This window comes from Schistocerca nitens, chromosome 2, assembly GCF_023898315.1.
Source record: "Schistocerca nitens isolate TAMUIC-IGC-003100 chromosome 2, iqSchNite1.1, whole genome shotgun sequence".
In the NCBI taxonomy this organism is placed as follows: domain Eukaryota; kingdom Metazoa; phylum Arthropoda; class Insecta; order Orthoptera; family Acrididae; genus Schistocerca; species Schistocerca nitens.
Genome location: NC_064615.1, coordinates 1,160,214,790 through 1,160,231,291, shown reverse-complemented (window position 1 = coordinate 1,160,231,291; position 16,502 = coordinate 1,160,214,790).

The following is a 16,502-nucleotide window of genomic DNA, read 5'->3' as shown; positions in this document are numbered from 1 at the left end:
ATGGCTGTAACGGATCGCGCAGCCACGCCTCGAACCCTGAGTAAACAGATGTGGACGTTTGCAAGACAACAACCATCTGCACGAAAAGTTCGACGACGTTTATAGCAGCATGGACCATCAGCTCGGAGACCATGGCTGCCGTTACCCTTGACGCTACATCACAGACAGGAGCGCCTGCGATGGTGTACTTAACGACGAATCTGGGTGCACGAATGGCAAAACGTAATTTTTTCGGATGAATCCAGATTCCGTTTACAGCATCATGATGGTCGCATCCGTGTTTGGGGACATCGCGGTGAACGTACATTGGAAGCGTGTATTCGTCATCGCCATACTGGCGGATCACCCTGCGTGGTGGTATGGGGTACCATTGGTTACACGTCTCGGTCACCTCTTGTTCGCATTGACGACACTTTGAACAGTGGACGTTACATTTCACATGCGTTACGATCCGTGGCTCTACCCTTCATTCGACACCTGCGAAACCCTACATTTCAACAGGATAATAAACGACCGCATGTTGCAGGTCCTGTACGGGCCTTTCTGGATACAGAGAATGTTCGACTGCTGTCCTGGCCAGCACATTCTCCCGATCTCTCACCAACTGAAAACGTCTGATCAATGGTGGCCGAGCCCGCATCTCGTGGTCGTGCGGTAGCGTTCTCGCTTCCCACTCCCGGGTTCCCGGGTTCGATTCCCGGCGGGGTCAGGGATTTTCCCTGCCTCGTGATGGCTGGGTGTTGTGTGCTGTCCTTAGGTTAGTTAGGTTTAAGTAGTTCTAAGTTCTAGGGGACTTATGACCACAGCAGTTGAGTCCCATAGTGCTCAGAGTCATTTGAATGGTGGCCGAGCAACTGGCTCGTCACAATACGCCAGTCACTACTCTTGATGACCTGTGGTATCGAGTTGAACCTGCATGGGCAGCTGTACCTGCACACGCCATCCAAGCTCTGTTTGACTCAATGCCCAGGCTTATCATGGCCGTTATTACTGCCAGAGGTGGCTGTTCTGGGTACTGATTTCTCAGGATCTATGCACCCAAATTGCGTGAAAATGTAATCACATGTCAGTTCTCGTGTAATATGTTTGTCTAAAGTGTTATATATATTCTCAGCATTTGTAAATGCAGGCACTTTCAACAACACATTATTTCACGCTATAAGACAGAACATCCTATCCGTACCATAGTCATGGGCAGATGAATAAGAAGCCTTCATTATTGTTCTGCTTTTATATGGCCAATGACTTTGGCCCTGATTACCTCGTTGGCTGGGGCCCTCTTGCTCTTATTAACCTTATGATGTACACTATCACAGCAGATCACATAACTAAAGTCAATCAGTAGGTTCAAAGGTGAGAGAATAAATCAGTTGCAGATAACTGAGTAGAAACATACCGAATCTATAGAATTTTGCAAATATCCAAATATAATGGACAACTTTCATCAGAGTCTCTTAAAACGGGAGAACAGGCTATAAACTTTTTTATGAACTAAAAAGAAGAACACATTCCAAGCTGACCGCTTTTCATAACCCCTATTGCTGGGAAGTCGTAATTATTTGCAAGTACAATCAGAAATAAAATATTTCAATAACGACTAAATAGCAGAAAATTTATTTGATGAATAGTCTTGATAAATTTCAACATGTTCCTCCCACAATTATCATCAATGTCTGTGAGGGTAATTTTATTATATGATATTGATTAACAACATTAGTAATAATTTTATACGTGCAACACTGATTTAGTAAAATGTGAGAAGTTCCCAGGAATGATACCTGAAAGATGTTACCCATATCGAAGACATGATTGTAATATGATTTAAATTATGTACAATTAACAGTAGAAGTTGTGCAAAATATTTAGATTGAAAAAGCTCTTGCATAAGAGACAAATGTAAATCGTCACAAAAATGAAATGACTTAGTCAAAGCTATGGCGTCACTGTTGTCGTGATGTAAGTGAACATCAACAGCTAATATGTGAAAGTAATACAAAATACAAAAATATGATATTAAATAGTGTAAAATGTTAACTCAAGACCTCGCTGTGGATGTGATGTAAATGAAACATACGTAGCTAGCATATCAATAGAATTACTGTAAGAAGCTTAAGCTTAAGGTTTCTCTCAATAGCTAACTTACAGGTATGTGATTTACGTGTACTATCTTAACTATTTTATAAATCTGAGCACCCATCTCATTCATGCTCTTCTTTGGGGTAGAATTGTATATACAAAAAACCGAAGATTATTGTTTTGGCAACTTCATCATGGTCACATGAAGGACACATTAAATGTGTAAAATCACTAAGTTGATGGAGATAATCTATACAGAAAAGATCAAACAACTCTTAATGATCGAGACCCGATTATTTATCACACCAACGATATTACTGCAAAGCATTATGAAGTGGCTTCCAGTATAGCCTAGTGACACACAAAATTTGCCTCAGGTGGCATGTGCAGTTACTTAGCTAATGTTGTAATTACCAAGGCTCAGTACGTGAGAGCATTAATGAATGAAGATGGTCCACAGTGCTAGAGAATTGGTCCTTGTCCTGTTAAATTAATGTAGATGAAGTTACAAGTGTCATGTAACACATAACAGTTCGCCATCTGTGAAACATAGAAGGATAAGTGTTGTGTACATAGTTCCGCGTAGTCAGTGCGTACACAACTCTCCCAATAGAGCGCGCCCCACTAAGCACAACAGTGCAGGGGCAGCGTTCGTCCGTCTCCGCACTACGAGATGGCGCTGTCTTAGAGACGGACCAAATTCTGCTTCCGCCGACCCGCATATTAATATGTCTCGCAGCCAATGAGATTGCTGCTAACGTAGAACCTTTTCTCCTCGTGGATCACACTCGTGCAGTGATATCTGAATGCTCGAGGTATTATAACGAGTGTACAGACCTCCGATTAGTCAGTCTGCATTTGTCTGCATTAGTCTGCATTTGTCTGTACCAGTCTATAGTCAAGTTTCAGTCTGCGCCTAATAAGATTACCATATCCCTGTACGTAGCCATGAAGATAAATGAATAGACACTTTGTCAAGTATCAGAGATATGTGAGAATAAGATTAACGTCCCAAGACCAAAGGAACTTCAGATTGTCAGTTGTAAACTGCATCAAGAATGAAGTTACGTTATGTCTATGCTTTTTATTATTTTAATAAATGTGTGTGAATATTAATCCAGTTCTGTTTAAAGTTGGTCAACGTGAATCTGCTACTCTAAGTGTGCAAGTGGCATTTCTATCGTCTGACCTAACGGCAGAAGATAAACACGCCACGATAAGACCACGAGACATATTGCTGACACTCGCCTACTTCTTTAGAGCGACAAGTCAAATAATCTGATGGTGTGCGTACTAAAGGTCTTACAGTATGCACACCACAATAAGAAATGAGCTTGTATTTATAAACTTGAAATAGCAGACATACACATTATTCGTGAGTGTAACAAGGAATGGCTGATCTTTTAGTGGCTCCAGAATTACCTTCCATGCCGTTTGGTGGCTTTAAGAGTATGCTTTAGATGTATGGCGCGTGCTCAAAGACATAACGCTAATCGTTATCTTTGGCGCATCAAGTATGCGGAAAGTATTTAAGTATACACTACAACGACAATATTTCGTTTCATTACTATCATGGTTGTGTACTTCTGCTTAACTACATAATTTGTACTGAATTTAATTGATGAAAGGTGCGAATCAGAAATAAAGATTTTAGATTTCCGTTACCTTTATAATATTATTGTTGTATCTCGGGCAGACAAATGTTTTACGTTGGAAGGGCGCAGTAACTTTGTTATGTTCTGCAGACTGTCTCTTTTCTGCTTGCGTTTTCTTAGATTTTTTATCATACCAGGGGAAAAGTTCACACTGCGAACGGATTTGACGCCGGCCGGGGTGGCCGAGCGGTTCTAGGCGCTACAGTCTGGAACCGCGCGACCTCTACGGTCGCAGGTTCGAATCCTGCCTCGGGCATGGATGTCTGTGATGTCCTTAGGTTATCTAGGTTTAAGTAGGGGACTGATGACTGCAGAAGTTAAGTCCCATAGTGTTCAGAGTCATTTGAACCATTTTTTTGAATGGATTTGACTTTTATTCGCATTTTATTACGCTCGCTATTCAACATATTACGTACCTTTACCCACCTTTCCTAAACGTGGATGATTGCTTGGTTGTGTGAACGTCTGTGTAAATACGAACGCACGCACATCGATAAATTTAGATGGGCCTCTTCGGTCCCGTCTTTGGGCCTTGGAATGGCCGTAGGATCTTTTCCCGGAGGCTACGTTGTGTCGGCAGTCTAGCGGATGCGAGCAGAGGGGGGAAGCTCGGTCTGCTTGTTCATTCTTAACGAGTGGCTTCACGATTGGTTCCTTGAAGATCGCTGCGCAAGAAAAACGATTGCTTCAATTTTTTATGCTTAGGAAATACTGAAACGAGAAACCAGCTGCTGTGTCTGCTGTCTCCTGACTGGAGGAGCCTCTCGCAAAACTGAAAAATCACTTTGTCGACTGGTCAGTTCGCCACTTCCAAGTTTTTATCTGTCTCTTTCCTCGGAGTTGCTACAGACTGAAAGTTGTTCAGATGCAGCAAACGCTGTTCGGGATTTGTTTAGTGTGACTGCCACTGCTGTGCTCACTAGAAATGTGATTGTAGTTGTCAGATAGTAAGTGTTACCATGTTAGGAAGTATCTACGATTTTTAATTAATTTGTCAGTTATAAACGGAAACTGCAAAACTGAACTGCAATCGCAGGAAGGCACTCTCCCATGGCATTCTGTGTCTGACACAGATATACTTCGACAACCCAACATTCTCACCAAATACTTAGTAAAGAAAAAATGGTTATCTCTTATGCAGAATAGTCGTACAAGATGATTATTAATTTCACACAAGTACTTCACACATACAAACGTACTAATGCTTTCATATATTGCTGACTCTGTGGCATTCTGTATTGTGGTTTGATTGTGTGTTGTACAAATTCAGCAAGATTACAATAAAACTAGTTACTTGTTATTAATGTAGGAGGTGGTTTTATTTAGTCACTGCTTTTCCGGCTAATGATCATTATTTTGTTAAAGAAATCTCCACATGGAAAGCGTTAGCAATGTTGTCTGTCAAGCAGTGTAAATGGAACTAAGTTAACTAAAAACAGGAATCATATATATGCCAGCAAACAAGCTAAATGTATGATACGTAATATGAACTAAACAAGAGTAATGATTTTATTAATTTTCAGTGCTATTGCATAGGTCTCTTTACTAGTTGCAGATCGTTTATCGAATTTAACGCTACTGTTATTCGAGGTGGCAACACTTTTCTTTCAGCAAAATGAACAGTTTTGTCACACAATACCACACTCACACAACACTAATGTATTTTTTCGCGTCAAAATATTTCATAAAAGTCTTTACAAAATAACCGGGCTTCATACATCAGCATATTAGAATTTGTATCACATAAGATGCTGTTTCCATCTATAGAAGGTCACAATATTTAGGGATTACTCACCGTCTAACTGGAATTTATTACCTAAGATTGGGTTCTGGGCCACCGATACACAATTATTATCACTATTATGAGCAACAACATTTATGTCTGTATAGAAAGTTAATTTTAAACTACCGCTGCAGTATATCACTAAGATGGTGGCTTACGTAAGACAGTGACTTATCGATTCTGCTCCTACCCCTGTTTTACTATTAACAAATAATATATATTAAATCTTTTTGTATCTTTACTATATGTATTAACATTTGAAAATATTTCTTAGTGTTAATCGCTTATTATTCAGCATTTCCCAATAAACCGCACTGTAGATCAATAGTTCCAATGGCTGCGCTTCTTTGTAGCTACTCAGAAAACTTAACATTTACATATGACGAGGGTCAAAATGAAATAAAACTCCAATCAAAGAAGATTTATTTCAGTGACACATAAACTATATATATCACCTATTAAATTAACAACATAATACACTTTCTTACGGACATCTGTGTTACCAGACATAAATCACATCCTATCAGTACAACAGTTCGAAAAATAAGAAGGATTATCTAGAAGAATCATAAGAAAACAAAAGATTGAGATTGCCATTACCTTTCTCCATAGGTATTGTGTGAGATATAGTTTCTTACAAAATATTAAATTATGTCATTTACAATAAATATTTGTTTTTTACTAACGAAGAAGTCGTTTTTATTAATATCGCAAGAACGTTCATTCACTTTCCACACACAATGCTGTCGTGAATATTATTGTGAATTAAATGTAGCCGTGGGTATTACAACTCTCACAGACTTCTCATCATGTACGAGGGGCGGTCAATAAGTAATGAAAGGCATTTATTTTCTCCACCATTTTGGTTAAAAAAATAAATATTTTGTTTTGAGACATCGTGGCATATTCCTGCTTCACACTCTCCAGTTTCATGGAATTCCGATAGGTGGTAGCGCTATACGTGGCCTTCAAAATGGGGCCTGTAGCGGAGAGCCGTCACTGAGTTTCTTTTGGCGGACAACTGGAGTGTCGCAGATATTCAAGCTGCTTGCAGAATATCTACGGATATATGGCGATGAACAAAATCACGGTGAGTAACTGGGCGATGTGTCTGTCATCATCACAACGAGGTCGCGTAAGTCTGCCTGACAGCCAGCCTGCCGACCGGCCGTACACAGTTGTCACTCCTGCAGTGTTGAAATGTGTGGAGTCTGTCTTTCGAAGTGATCGATGAGTCACAATCAAACGCAGTGCTGCACAGCTGTGTGTCTCCGTTGGTAGTGCTGACTCACTCAAAGTCATCTGCTAACATTTTGCACCTTCAGACTTCCATCTGCTTGTCCAACGAATGATGCACTCTGCGGAAAGCAGTACGTGGGTGGTGGTGAGCTTACTGATATAGCAAGACGATGGCTCAGACGTTGGCCAGTAGAATGGTACCATGCGAGACTACAGGCCCTCCCAGTAGGCTGGCATAAGGCTGTCACACTGAACGGAGGTGATGCTGAAAAATAGGATTTTGTAGGCAAAGTCTGTGGGGAATAGTATGGAGTATTTGAATCCATAATACGCTCTCAGGGTAAAAAATGGTTGTGTTACTTACTGAACGCCCCTCACGTATATACAGTCGGTCTAAAATGTTCAAATGTGTGTGAAATCATATGGGACTTAACTGCTAAGGTCATCAGTTCCAAAGCTTACACACTACTTAACGTAAATTATCCTAAGGACAAACACACACACTCATGCCCGAGGGAGGACTCGAACCTCGGCCGGGACCAACCGCACAGTTGTCGGTCTCAACGGTACACCATTTTACAACGTAAGAAAGGACACCTTTCTCTGTCACAGCCTCGAACTGAAAAGAAAGAAGACTCAGGCTCTGTCTTCCTTCGGAATTTGTAAAAGCGTGCCTAACATCTCAGCTCTCTTTCCATTGGTTGGCTTAGGTTATTCACGTCCTAAAGAACTCAAGCAGAGAAACTACCTTAACAGACGTTGCAGTGAAAGTTTATCAGTGGGTTCTGCGATAACAACAGAAGTTCGTCGCGAATAAGCGACACGTAAGTAACTGAAGGTTAGCAATGTGCAAATATAACAAGCAAATTTCATTTTGATAAGACACGCGAAAAGGAATCGAGCAATGCCAGTTTCGAAATGGAGGAAGAGTGGAGACTTAAAGTACAGTAGAAGACCAGGGCTAGAGTACAGTAATCAGGTTCAAATTGATGTAAATTGTGGTTAAAAGTTATATAAATTTCGGTAGTTACTCAGAGCTGAAGAGCTTTACACAGAACAGACTAGTGCAGAGAACTGCACGAAGCAGTCTTCGACTGATCTCCACAACGACACACAAATGTGTAACGCTAAATTATTTACAGATGGTATTCAGCTAGGAAAGCCGATAATTGAGAAAAGCATTCTTCGCAAAATCTAGCAAAATAAAGGCTGAATTCTTTGTTTTCTCTGTTGTCCTCAGTACTTGAAACAAATTTTTGGATAACCGTCACACCCAATTTGATATTTTGGCTTACTTCCTGTTGCACTGAATTTCAATGCAAGACCATCCACGGATGTGGATCTGAACCTCATCTGACCTGTACGACCTAAAATTTCTTGGCATATCTTTCGATATGTTCTCTCATTGAAAGATGTTGTATTATTTTCGTCACCGATACATGAAATGTGATAGTTTTCATCTTTCTCCCGAGATTGTGTTATGTTGTGAGGATGTAACTTCGCAAGTCTTTCTTGAGACAGGATGACAGTGACTGTTTTCTATTTTGGACAAATACAAATACTCTCGATGGTTTTTTAATGAGTTTCTGTCTTTTTGATCGGTTTGTGGATGTGGCTTCCATAGCCGAAAGTATCACACTTTTTAAAATATTCTGGGTTTTTACTAGGGTTGTTAGCTGAATTTTTGTGAAGAAACCCAACTTTAAAGTGGAGAAACACGCATACATAAGCTGTTCCGAAATATGTTCTGCGATCAGGAGAGCACCACATTCTGTTTGGTAAAACTCTTGGCCTGGAAGTCACGCGCCTGTATTGTCATACGATATTCAGGGACACGATAGAGATTATTAAACATATCTATAGTTTAATGAGATGAAGCTGATTGTGAGACTGAAGGGTATCTATTCCGCTGCTATAGAAGATGAGTACTGTTCTTCTATCATGGAGCGATATCATAGCGAATGTAGTAATAGACAATGGCCAATTACGCTTGAACTTTGAAAACATGTGGCAGCACATCTCTGCAGGAGAGCACGCAGAAACGAACTTTTATTGCAGTCAGTAATGAGCCAGCAGCTTTCATATTGGAACGCAAGTCGATTTCTTCGAACTGTACATAGAAGAGATAATTAATATAGAAGTATCTTGAAGGACATCTGGAGCGACTGGATACAATGTTGTGGATTTAATCGGTCCGCGTAACTGCTACAATCACCAGTGAGTATACGACGAGTATAACCAAAAGAAATGTGAACAACTGACACACACAGTCTGTTAGATACACTATTATGCGCGACCGCCGCAGAATATACTTCACTCGGACATAATGCTCGCACAACCACACAGAACAGTGTTTTGACCACGACTGGCATTTTCAACGTACTGTGAACGTTGCACAGATGGCGTTCGTGGCCAAATAGAATGGCGCAACTTGCCGCCTTGGCTAGGAGCTGAATTTATGTCCAACCATGCGTTTTTCGCGGTGTTTCCTTATTGTTACTCAACTTCCGTACAACAACACACACGCACACTAATATGCCTTCCGTACTGAGAATAGTGTCAAAGGCTTGCAGTTAAGGCAAATGCAATTTGCAGTTGAAGATGACAGTCTGCATTTTATTGAAGTGTGTAAAACATAAAAAAAGGTAAAACAAAAGGGAAAAATGAAGATTGGGTTTAACAACCAGTAGATATCGAGGTCATTGGAGATGGAGCACAAGCTCGCATTATGTTAAGGGTGGGGAAGGAAATCGGCATTGCCCTTTCAAAGGAACCATCCCGACATTTCTCTGGAGCGATTTCGGGAAATCACAGAAACCTAAATCTTGATTTCTTACCTCTCACTCCATTAAGTTCTAATTTCTCTGATTCATCGAATCAGTAAATTAGTTATCGCCAAAGGTATCTTTCACGATAATATATGTCTATGCTTATTACCTTGTTCTTTCATTTTATTACCGTAAAGCCTAACTCTGAATGACACTGTTTTCATACTCTTTATATTCATGACTGTAGACGGTCCAGTCCCATTTATGTGACCACCTGTCAAAACGCTCAACAACCACCTTTTGTAACGCACACTTGCTGGTAGAGAGTCAGTGAGGCTGTGGAAGGCACCGACAAGGACGTGGCGTGGCCAGCTGCTCTATGGATTTTGAACCTCAAGATCAATGGCGTGAACAGCCGGATCGAGGTGGTCCCATATAGTAAGCCAGATCTTATATAGGGGCAGTTTGGTGATTAGGGGAGTCCAGAAAACTCATCCTGGTACTCTTCGAATCTCACGTCTACACTGCGAACTGTGGGTTCAAATGGCTCTGAGCACTATGGGACTCAACTGCTGTGGTCATAAGTCCCCTAGAACTTAGAACTACTTAAACCTAACTAACCTAAGGACAGCACACAACACCCAGCCATCACGAGGCAGAGAAAATCCCTGACCCCGCAGGGAATCGAACCCGGGAACCCGGGAGTGGGAAGCGAGAACGCTACCGCACGACCACGAGATGCGGGTGCGAACTGTGGGATGCTTTGCATTGTCCTGCTGGTAGATGCACGAGAATAACGTCACCCAGGGAATGCCACGAAAATGTACTCCAGACCATGGTGGATTCCGCAGTTCGTGGTCGTGCGGTAGCTTTCTCGCTTCCCGCGCCCGGGTTCCAGGGTTCGATTCCCGGCGGGGTCAGGGATTTTCTCTGCCTCGTGATGACTGGGTGTTGTGTGTAGGTTAGTTAAGTTTACGTAGTTCTAAGTTCTAGGTGTCTGATGACCACAGATGTTAAGTCCCATAGTGCTCAGAGCCAGTTGAACCATTTTGAACCATGGTGCAAGCGTGGAAGCTTGAGACGAATGTCGCAGGGCCGAACGCGCCAACGGAAATCTGTACGATGCAGCATAAAACATTATCCACCTATCGCCGCTCAGAGCACGTTCAGTTGCGGTTCTGGCGTGCGAATTCCAGCCTCCGTCGGCGATGAACAGCAGCCAGCATGGGTGCAGGAAGCAGGCGCCTACTGCGGAGGCGCATACGCAGCAACATTCGCTGAACGGGCATTGAGGAGACACTCATTTATTAAGGAAAAAAAAAAAAAAAGGTTTGAAAATGCCTTCCTGACATAATGCTTCTAGTGTAAGAATTATAATATTTACTATTTAAAACAACTGTCACGAGCATGCGACAGGAATGACGAACAAAAAGCAACGTTGCCTAAACCTGCAATATATAGAAATAGGAAACGACAAGGACGAAGAAGAAGTAGAAGCCGAAGCTGAAAATGAAGGAAAGTATGCTGCGATTAGTTTTAAAGGAACAGATTTTAGTGACGCATAAGGAATCGTAAAGATTCAGGCATATTGGGAATTTTCTTTGTTCATGGCGTCAGGTGAAGTGTACAAACGGAGGGTGAATACGGGAAATAAGATGCTTGTTCGCCTGACTAAAGGTGCTGCTCTCATTATGGAACGTACAGAAGCACTCGGACAACCAACAGTATATGTCCTCCCAAGAGTGCGCATATGCAATGAAGCTGACGGTGGGATATTCTAGAATTTATTGTCAACTATAAAACACTTGTAATGTGATATGTACAATAAGCCTTAAGGGGATTCCTTCAAAAAATATATTTTGGAATTTTCACTCCGTAAAAAATGTTGTAACGTTTACAAACTGTTGTATGTGTATGCACGAGTAAACTTGATATTGTATTGATCAGTACTGCAGCTGAATATCACTGTACATTAAACCCTACTATCTCGGAAACTATTCCGAATATGGCGTATGTCCATATGATGATTTTGCCCTCAAATGATCGTTCTTTTTATATGCCTGAAAAATGACCTCACCTGCCGAGAAACCCTGTACATTAAGGGTTTGCAGTTTAATTGTTTTCGTGTTTACACATTTAACACTTGGTTGTGTGAACCAGTGCCTGAAGCTATTTGAAGTGAAATAATAGTGTAAGGGACGTTCAGTGTGTAATGCAACAAATATTTCTGAAGGCAGGTTGGTTTGATTTACCATTCCAGTGCAGGATATTGTTTCTGAAGTGTTGGCAGAAGAGCCAACACCGTGTTGCTAGAGGAGGCCGAAATGAACGCTTTTAAGCTCACGCAGATTGCCGTGAGGTCTGGAACAGTTAAGGGAATTAATAGTAGCAAATGAAGTACGTAGTTGATGTAATACTTAACTTTAATCCATAAATGGTGAACGTTGGTCTGACGGTACAGGCATCACAATATATATAACAATCTCAATATAAACTGTTAATGGCGCCTTGCTAGGTCGTAGCAAATGACGTAGCTGAAGGCTATGCTAACTATCGTCTCGGCTAATGAGAGCGTATTTGTCAGTGATCCGTCTCTGGCAAAGTAGGCTGTACAACTGGGGCGAGTTCCAGGACGTCTCTCTAGACCTGCCATGTGGTGGCGCTCGGTCTGCTATCACTGATAGTGGCGACAAGCGGGTCCGACGTATACTACCGGACCGCGGCCGATTTAAATGCTACCACCTAGCAAGTGTGGTGTCTGGCGGTGACACCACATTCCTCCCCCGCAAATCGGCGAACGGTTGTGTGATAAGGCTTCCGCCCGCCGTGTGGAGGACCCCATGTTGACGTATGCGACGAGGTGGGGAGCCTAACAACAGGCGAGGCTGTGCCACCCGCACCCTGCCATTCGGTCGAAGGGGAGCTAGGAAAAGCCTGAAAACCTAGTCCAGGGTGCACGCCGACATGCGGTGTATGCGCCCGTAGAGAGACAGGAGGGGCCGAAGGTTCTACCTCCATCGCGTCGGGGTACCCGACGGGCGAAGACGACAACTGGTCCGGAGCGGGCAAGAGTTCCATGCCGGAGGACAGCTGGTCACGGGAAGCGATCGGCGGCGCGTCTGCAACGAAGCGTCCACTGCGGGCGTCGCCGGCGGGAGAACAGGCGGCGGCGGCTGCGCGACGCCATGGGGCAAAATGGAAGGCATCGTCGGTAACACCTGGGGATGAGGCGAGCCAGTAGATGGGTCCCCAGGGCGCTGACCGGACGGCACCGTCGCTGAAAGCAGACGGGGAGCGGCAGAACCCGTGCGACGACAGAGGCACAGCTGATTGAGATGCCGACGCACCTCACCAGAGGCCCTCAAAACCAGATACATAGCGCGGCCGATGCAGCGAAGAAAGCGCCCTGCGAGCCAACGCCTTGAACCTCGATGGTTGCGATAGTGTACAACGTCGCCTGGAGCAAAGACAGGTGGCTGCAGCTGCACAGGAACCTGATGCGGCGGATGTAGCAAAGACATCAAGGTTCGATGAGGACGACCGTGGAGCAACTCAGCCGGCGAGCGACCATCTCGGGGCTGAGAGCGATACGAAGACAAAAAGAGCAACAACGCGTGCTCCCGAGAAAGCGACTCTTCTAACTTCAACATCTGTGACTTGAAAGTCCGGACCAATCGTTCAGCGGCACCGTTTGACTGAGGTGAAAACGGCGCGGAGGTCAGATGTTGAATACCATTGGCCTTGCAGAATGACTGAAATTCTACGGACATGAATTGTGGGCCATTGTCGGAAACAATAGTCTGTGGAAGACCTTCAATACAAAAGATTGCGGATAACGCTTGGATGGTGGCAGATGGCGTCGTGGAAGACATCCGGACAACAAAAGGAAAATTACTGAAGGAATCGACCAGAACCAACCATCGAGCATTCCAGAATGGACCAGCAAAATCGATGTGTAAGCGTTGCCAAGGGGAAGTGGCTTTTGGCCATGCAAAGAATTTCCGCGGTGGTGCGGATTGTTGTTCGGCACACGCCATGCAAGAAGAGCACAAATTCGTAATCGCAGCATCGATTCCGAACCAAGTACAGTGCTGACGAGCAAGTTGCTTCGTTCGCACTATACCCCAATGTGTCCGCCCCTCGTGGTCTCGCAGTAGCGTTCTCGCTTCCCGAGCACGGGGTCCCGGGTTCGATTCCCGGCGGGGTCACGGATTTTTCCTGCCTCGAGATGACTGGGTGTTGTTGTGTTGTCTTCATCATCATCATCATTCAGCCCCATTACGGTCGGAGGAAGGCAACGGCAAACCACCTCCATTAGGACCTTGCCTAGTAAGGCGGTGCGGGTCTCCCGCATCGTTCCCCTACGCTCTGAAAAGAAGCATGGGACTTCATTTTCACATACCCCAATGTCCTTGGTGGAGAAGCCGTAAGACAGAGGACTGTAACGAACGTGGGACCACGACCCTGGACTGATCATTATCAGAACGCAACAGCAAAACACCACGTCGTACAAAAAGTCTCTCCTTGTGAGGAAAAAATCGGCGAACCAACGGATCCTCGATCCGTGACTTTGACAAGGGCGCCGACCGAAGTGGCCGTGCGGTTAAAGGCACTGCAGTCAGGAACCGCAAGACCGCTACGGTCGCGGGTTCGAATCCTGCCTCGAGCATGGATGTTTGTGATGTCCTTAGGTTAGTTAGGTTTAACTAGTTCTAAGTTCTATGGGACTAATGACCTCAGCAGTTGAGTCCCATAGTGCTCAGAGCCATTTGAACCATTTTTTGACAAGGGCCATTGCGGAACAACAAAACGCAAAACGGTAGCAAGGACAGGGTCAGCAGCTGTGGCTGTAGCTACAGGACGAAAATCAATCGGAAACGATTCGACCACGTCATCGGTTTACGCATCAATGAACATGCAAGCAAGTTCGGAGGAATCGAATGCTCTATCCCCAGCAACAGGCAAACGGGACAACGCATTGGCGTTGCCGTGCATAGCAGTGGACCGATACAAGATATCGTAGTGGTACTGCGAGAGGAAAATTGACCAGCGAATGAATTTCTGCGCTGTACGTGGAGGTACAGGCTTGTTCGGATGAAAAAGCGATGTCGAAGGGTTGTGGTTCAAAAATGGTTCAAATGGCTCTGAGCACTATGGGACTCAACTGCTGTGGTCATCAGTCCCCTAGAACTTAGAACTACTTAAACCTAACTAACCTAAGGACATCACACACATCCATGCCCAAGGCAGGATTCGAACCTGCGAGCGTAGCAGTCGCACGGTTCCGGACTGCGCGCCTAGAACCGCGAGACTACCGCGGCCGGCGAAGGGTTGTGGTCTGTGATGATGGTAAGGTGACGACCATACAAGAAATCATGAAACTTTGTAACACCAAATATGAGAGCCAACACTTCTTTCTCGGTCTGTGAATAATTTCTTTGCGCAGACGAGAGAAATTTGGACGCAAAGGCAATAGGGCGATCATGCGATCCTTCTATGTGCGCAAGCACAGCACCGATCCCGAAATCCGATGCATCTACCATCAACAAGAGGGGTTTCTGGGGATCGAATGGCGTAAGGCAGGCATTGTAAAGCATCGCCGATTTCAACTGGCGAAAGGCGCGTTCGCATTCCGTCGTCCAGACGAACGGAACACCTTTACGGCGTAAGCGATAAAGCGGAGCTGAAATGGAAGAAGCGTGCGGCACAAATTTGTGGTAATAATTAATTTTTCCCAACACACTCTGTAGCTGCTTCAGATTTTGCGGCGATGGCAAGTCTTGTATGGCACGGAGGTGCTCGGGACTGGGATGTATGCCTTGGGCATTGATTACATGTCCCAGATAGGGTAAGCCACGAGCAAAAAACACACATTTGTCCTTCCGCAAGCGAAGACCATTTTGTCGCAAGACCTGAAATAATGTTCTGAGATTGGCTAAATGTTCTTCTTCCGTCTTTCCGGAGATCACAATATCGTCCAGATAGTTTGCTGCAGTAGGGACCGAGGCACAAACAGTTTGCAGATATCGCTGAAACAATGCAGGGGTGGATGCACACCCGAATGGCAGTCGTTTGAATCGATACAAACCGAGATGCGTGTTAACCACCAAAACGCGCTGGGATTCTTCGTCCACCGGTATTTGCAAGTATGCATCTGCTAGGTCCAACTTCGAAATATTTACCCGGGCACAGTTTGTCAAAAAGATCTACCAGGCGGGGTAAAGGAAAAGTAGCAATCACTAGTTGTGGATTCACTGTAGCTTTGAAGTCCACACAAAGTCTCAATTTTCCTGAAGGTTTTGGCAAAATTACTAAGGGTGATGCCCAGAGAGAAGCCTGCACACGTTCAATTACACCTTGTGATTCCAAATCGTGTAATGTTTGTGCGACCTCATCACGCAATGCGTGGGGAACATTGCGCGCTCTGAAAAATTTCGGTTGCGCGTTTACCTTCAGTTCCAAATGTGCTTTGTAGTTCTTAGCGCAACCAAGGCCTGGTGCAAAAATGTCAGCAAATTCTTCACATAGACGAGAAACACTGGCTGAAGGCACAGTCTGGTTCACTGATAGGACCTGATTGACTACAGACAAGTTAAACAACTGAAATAAATTTAAACCAAACTAGTTCACTGCAGAAGAAGAACAAAGGACGTAAAATGACACAAGTTTTGTTTGTCCCTTGTATGTTGCAAGAAGGCTGCACTGTCCTAACACAGGGATATTCTGTCCTGAATAACTATGTAACTTAATATTTGCGGCACGCAACGGAGGTGTGCCCAGTTGTTTGTACGTGTCTTTATTGATCAATGAAACTGCAGCTCCAGTATCGAGCTGGAATGGTATCACGTTGCCATTTATGACCAAATCTACAAAAAGTTTATTGTTCTGCTGACGACAAGAGCGACCGTCTCGTGCAACGTGAACTGACACTGGTACAGAATCACTTGCGACTTGACGTGATTTCCGTCTATGTCGACGCAC